This window comes from Molossus molossus, unplaced genomic scaffold (assembly GCF_014108415.1).
Source record: "Molossus molossus isolate mMolMol1 unplaced genomic scaffold, mMolMol1.p scaffold_m16_p_2, whole genome shotgun sequence".
Classification (NCBI taxonomy): Eukaryota; Metazoa; Chordata; class Mammalia; order Chiroptera; family Molossidae; genus Molossus; species Molossus molossus.
In genome coordinates, this window is record NW_023425355.1 from 80,584,215 (window position 1) to 80,591,289 (window position 7,075).

Here is a 7,075-nt window from a genome sequence, read left to right on the forward strand (position 1 = left end):
ATAAGGGACTTGAGCAACCATGGATTTTGGCACCTGTGGAGATTGGGGGGTCTTGGGGTCAATACCCTGGGTATAGGGAGGGCTTATAGTTAAGCTTTAGAGGAGTCAAAAGTTATACATTGATTTTCTGCTATGTGTCAGGGTCAGCTGGTTGTTCAAGTGACAACTGAATAAGAGCTTTAGTTAAATTCTAATGCTTTATATTAAATATAGATGCTACTTTTGCTAAATGAATATTGTATAATGTTTTTGTTTTCTGAATAATAAAATGGTTTAATTACATATCTAGTGATGTGCTGGAGCCAGCTCTTGTTTTATGAGACCTGGGTTTTAGTATTGTTCCCAAATCTACATTCAACATCATATTGGTAGTTTAAAATTGGTCATGTTAGGAGTATTTAACCATGAAAATTAGCAAATGCTGTAAGTCAGGAATTGTCCAAAACCCCAAACTAATTGTTATACATTTACTAATGCATCACCCATTATTACATTTAAAATTTGTGATAAAATGATATTTTAAAATCCACTAGACATTGAAAATGTACTTATATAGATTGAGACTTACAACATATTTCCTACAAATTTCTAAAGGCCAGATTCAAGAGGCAGGGGACTGTATATAGAAGGAATATGACCTCTAGTCTTCCACAGCACTCATGTTGTTATGTTTGTCTTCAAAATAATACACACTGATATCAGTATTATGAAAATATTTGGCAGATGTAAAAGTGATCTGAGTAGTAATATTCTTTATTTGGTATTGCCCAGAGCAGGGCATACAATAATAATAAGTAATGTGCATGTTACATTATTTATGTTCAAATTTTACAACTGTGGATGCCATTAATGGCAGTGGAGTGAATGGAAGCTACATAGACCGTCTCCCAGGACAAAACTGGAATTACAACTAAAATAAAGAAAAAATGGTTGGTAAAAAGCAGCAGAAAAACAGCTAGAGGGGACCCATATAACCAGGGACAGAAAAAGGACACTAAATCAAACCTGGTAGGAACTGCAAAGGCAAGAGAGGACAGGCTGGGAGCCGACGAACAACACCTGTTTTAGCTGTGAGCAGCTCTCTCTAGGTTAACATTCCCAAGCTGCCTCCACAGTGCAGAGGACAGAGCACTAAATTAGAGACAGCCATGCACCTTGGGTTCTGGCAGAAGGAGGGTGGATTGAACAGGAACTGTGTGGAGACTCGGGAGTTTGGACAGCTGGGGTGGATTTTCCTTAATCACTCCCTCACAGGAGAGTAGTTATATTACTCAAAAAGCCCCTTCCCAGAGCCCTGGTGAGAAGGAACAGCCCCTCCTTCAGGAATTTAACACCACCCAGCCAAGCCAGAGAAATGCAAATTGAGGCTTTCTAAAATCCAGCAAACATTTGCCTCATACTCTGAAGATCTTTTTACTTTAAATACCTGAGAAATTTTATCATTCATCTGATGGCTAAAACCCAAGGCTCATCAAGTAAATGAGACTAATAGCCTCCAGGCAAAAAGCCAGAGGATAACTGAACCTTTCCTGGGCTTCAAATCTACCCAGAAAAGTAAGAATATACAGTGGTGTTTAACATGGGTCCTCCCATACTTATGCAAACCCAGTAGAGAGAGCCACAATCAACAGAAAACTGACACCCACAGGGAAAATTTGGCATGTTCCAAAATACACCAAGACAGCCAAACTAGTGAAACAAAATAGCCAAATCCCAAATGAAAGAACAAGAGAACTCTACCGAAAAAGAGATTTAAAAAATGTAGTTATGCAAGTTATCAGAGGTACAGTTCAACATGATGATAAATAGGAAATTCAACAGCATGAGTAAAGAGCTCAACAGTATGAGAAAAGATATAGAAACATTGAAAACCATTCAATAGGAAAGGAAGAATGGCATAGCAGAAATAAAGAACACATTGAAAGGAATAACCAGCAGAATAGAGGAAACCAAGGACCAGATGAGTGAATTAGAACACAGGGTAGAAAAAAATCACCCAATCAGAAAAGCAAAAACAAACAAACAAACAAACAAACAAAACAATTAAAAAACAGAAATACAGCTTAAGAGAACTATGGGACAACTTGAAACATAACAACATCTACATTGTAAAAGTTCCAGAAGAATTAAAAAAAAAAAAATAGCATGGTTTAGAGAATGTATTTGAAGAAATAGTGAAAGAACTAACTTGGTGAAGAAAAAAGGCATTGAAGTTCAAGTGCACAGAGAACCCAAAGTAAGAAGAACCCAAACAAGCTCACACCAAGACACATAATAATTAAAATGCAAAAAAATTAAAGACACAGAGAGAACCCTAAAGGCAGCAAGAGATAAGCAACAGGATATCTACAAAGGAACAAAGGAACTCGCATTAAGCTATCAGCTGACTTCTCAAAAACACTCCAGGCCAGAATGGAATGGCATGAAGTAATCAAGGTCATGAAAAACAAGGAACTGCATCCAAGTCTATCTATACAGCAAGGTTATCATTCAAATAACAAGGTGAAACAAAGACCTTCCCATACTAACAAACAAACAAACTAACAAACAAACAAACAGACTAATGGCATATATTAGCACCAAACCAGCAATGCAGAAATTTTTATTTTATTTATTTTTTAAATACTTTTTTATTAATTTATTTTTGTTACAGATGTTTCTCCTTTTCTCCCCATTGACAACCTCCTCCCATCCCCCTGCCCGATCACCAACTTTGTTGTCTATGTCCATTGGTCATGTATACATGCATCTAAGTTCTGTGGTTTATCTTTCTCCTCCAAGCCTCCCTCCTCTGAGGTTTATCAGTCTGTACCCCACCTCTGTGTCTCTGGGTCAATTTTGTTAATCAGTTTGTTTAGTTCATTATATCCCACAAATATTTGTCTTTCTCTGCTTGGCTTGTTTTACTTAGCATAATATTCTCCAGGTACATTCATGCCATGTCAAAAGAAAAGAGGTCTTTCTTTCTTACAGCTGCATAGTATTCCACTGTGTACATGTACCACCGCTTTTTTATCCACTCATCTACCGATGGACACCTGGGTTGTTTTCGGATCTTAGCTATTGTAAATAGTGCTGCTATGAACATAAGGGTACATATATTCTTTCTGATTGGTGTTTCAGCCTTATTACAGTATATTCCTAGAAGTGGGACCACTGGGTCAAATGGCAGTTCAATTTTTAACTTTTTGAGGTAACATCATAGTGTTTTCCACAGTGGCTGCACCAGTCTGCATTCCCACCAGCAGTGTACTAGAATCCCCTTTTCTTCACACACTCACCAACACTTGTTGTTTGATGATTTGTTGATGGCAGCCATTCTGACAGGTGTGAGGTGATACCTCATAGTTGATTTAATTTGCATCTCTGTGATGATTTGTGACATTAAGCATTTCTTTACATGTCTCTTGGCCATTTGTATGTCCTGTTTGGAGAGGTGTTTATTGAGGTCCTCTGCCCATTTTTTAACTGGGTTCTTTGTCTTTTTTTGTTGTTGTTGAGGTGCATGAGTGTTCTATATATTTTGGAAATTCACCCCTTATCTGATGCATCATTGGCAATTATGGTCTCCCATATAGTGGGATTCCTTTCTGTTTTGATGGTTGTTCCTTTTGATGTGTAGAAGCTTTTTAGTTTGATGCAGTCCAATGTGTGTTCATTTTTTCCTTTTTTTCTCTTGCTTTAGGGATTGTATCAGTAAAAATTCTGTTGCATATGAGGTCTAAAATTTTGTTGCCTGCATTTTCTTCTAGAATTTTTGTGGATCCAAACATTACATTTAAGTCTTTTATCTATTTTGAGTTTATTCTTATGTATGGTGTAAGTTGGTGGTCTAGCTTCATTTTTTTGCAAGTAGCTGTCCAATTTTCCCAATACCATTTATTGAAAAGACTGTCTTGACTCCACTGTATGCTCTTGCCACCTTTTTCAAATATTAATTGAGCATATTGCCTTGGGTCCATTTCTGAGTTCTCTGTTCTGTTCCCCTGGTCTATATACCTGCTCTTGTGGCAGTACCAGGCTGTCATGATTACAGTGACTTTGTAGTATAACTTGAAATCTGGTAATGTGATTCCTCCTACTTTGTTCTTCTATTTCAAGATTTCTGTGGCTATTCGGTGTCTTTTTTGGTTCCATAAACTTCTGGTGTTTTTGTTCTAGGTCTGTGAAATACATCGTTGGAATTTTGATGGGGATTGCATTGAATCTATAGATTGCTTTGGGTACTACGGACATTTTAATGATGTTAATTCTTCCAATCCATGAATAAGGTCTACGCATTCAGTTTTTTATATCTTCTTTGATTTCTCTTTTCAATGACCACTGCAGGAAATTTTAAAAGGACTGCTGTAATTACTAGAAGAAATTGATATAACCACAATACACAAAAATGGCAATAAATAAGTACATATCTATAATAACCTTAAATGTAAATGGATTGAATGCTCCTATCAAAAGACACAGAGTGGTTTATTGAATAAGAAAGCATGACTCATACATATGTTGTTTAAAAGAGACCTACCTCACAACAAAAGACATACATGGGTTGAAAGTGAAGGGATGGAAAAAAATCTTCCAAACAAATGAAAAGGATAAAAAAGATGGGGTAACAATACTCATATCTGATCAAATAGACTTAAAAGGAAGGCCATAACTGCACACAAAGAAGGCCACTACCTAATATTGAAAGGATATATCCAACAGGAAGATATAACCTTTGTAAACATATATGCACCCTATATAGAAGCACCAAAATGTATTTAAAAACTTTTGGAGGACTTCAAAGGAGAAATTAACAGCAATACACTTATAGTAGGGCATATCAACACTCTACTGACACCAGCAGATGGATACTCTAGACAAAAATTAACAAGAAAACATTGACTCTAAATGATGCAGAAGACCAAATGGATTTATTAGATATCTACAAAAAATTACACTTCTATTTTGCATAATTCACATTCTTCTCAATTGCACATGGAACATTCACAAAGATACACCACATGTTAGGACAACAACTAAGACTCTGCAAGTTCAAGAAGACTGAAATCCTCTTAAGCATATTCTTAGATCACAGGGCCATGAAACAATAAATCAATTACAAAAAAGACACACAAATATACTTAAATACATGGAGGCTAAAGGACATGTTCTTAAATGATGAATGGGTTACCAAGAAGATCAAGAAAGAAATTAAAACTTTCCCAGAAACCAATGAAAATGAACACATAACAACTGAAAATCTATGGTATGCAGGAAAATCAGTCAAGAGAGAAGTTCACAGCAGTACAGGCCTACATGAATAAACAAGAAAAACTTTTAATTGACTGTCCTCTCAGGTTAAAGAATTAGAAAAGAAGCAAGAAAAAATAATATCTATAAAAAGTAGAAGAAAATAAATAGTAAAGACCACAGCAAAAATAAATGACATAGAGAATAAAAAACAATTCAAAGAATCAATGAAACAAAGAGCTAGTTTTCAATTAAAAATGGGCAGAGGGCCTAAATACAAACATCTCTAAGAGAACAATCAAATGGCCCAGAGACATATAAAGAAATGTTCAATGTCACTAATTATCAGAGAGATGCAAATTAAAATAAATATGAGGTATCACCTCACACCTGTCAGAATGGCCACCATCAACAAATCATCAAACAACAAGTGATGGCGAGGGTGTGGAGAAAAGGGGACTCTAGTACACTGCTGGTGGGAATGCAGACTGGTGCAGCCACAGTGGAAAACACTATGGTTTTACCTCAAAAAGTTACAAATTGAACTGCCATTTGACCCACTGATTCCACTTCTAGGAATATACCCTAAGAAGACTGAAACACTAATCAGAAAGAATATATGCACCTTATGTTCATAGCAGCACTATTTACAATAGCTTAGATCTGGAAACAGCCCATGTGTCCATCAGTAGATGAGTGGATGAAAAAGCTGTATAAAATGGAATACTATGCAGCTGTAAGAAAGAAAGATCTCTTATCTTTTGAGATGGCATGGAAGGACGTGGAAAGTATTATGCTAAGTGAAACAAGCCAAGCAGAGAAAAATGACAATCACATGATCTAACTTGTTTGTGGAATATAATGAACTAAACAAACTGAAGAACAAAATTGACCCAGAGACATAGTGGTGTGGTACAGACTGACAAGCCTCAGAGGAAGGGCGGTTGAGGAGGGGAGACATAAACCACAGAACTTATATGCATGTATGCATGACAAATGGATATAGAAAACAAAGCTGGGGATTGAGTGGGGGCATGGGAGAAGGTTGTCAATGGGGGGAAAAGGAGAAAAATCTGTAACAAAAACAAATAAAAAAGAATATTTAGGAACCGAAAAATGGCGGCGGAGTGAACGGAGCTACACAGACCGTCTCCCAGAACCAAACTGGAATTACAACTATAACACAGACAAATCGACGGGAAAAACCAACAGAAAAGCAGCTTGGAGGACCATACAACGAGGGACACTGACTCCATCCCGGTAGGCGTGCGAAGGCGACAGACGGGGCAAGGAGTCCACGGTCGGCAGCTCAGCAGCGGCCTTAGCAGGGAGCAGCGCCCTCGGGTTACACTCCCAGGCGGCTCCACAGCGCAGAGCCGGGACAGAGGCCGAAACAGCCACAGCCACTCACCTTGGGCTCCGGCAGAGGGAGGGCGGACTGGACTGGAGCTGTGTCGGAACACTCGGGGTTTGGAGGGCGCTCAGAGCTTTGGCTGAGTGCAGCCACTCAGGATGGTGGCCACATTGCTCCTTCCCAGAGCTCTGAGGAGAGGCAGCAGCACCTCCCTCGGAGATCCAACCCCACCCTGTGGGCCATTGAAGTGTTAATTGAGGCTCACTAACAACCAGCATCTGCCCCACCCTCCTGAAAGCCCCTTGGCTGAGCACCAGAGGGAGTTTTTCAATCAACTGACAACCCAAAACTCATCAATTAACCTAGACTACTAGCCTCCAGGCAAAAAGCTAGAGGATAACAGTACGTTTCCTGGGCTGGCAACTTTAACCAGGAAAGTAAGACTTGACAGTGGTGTTCAACGTGGGTCCTCCCTCGCTCATCTAAACA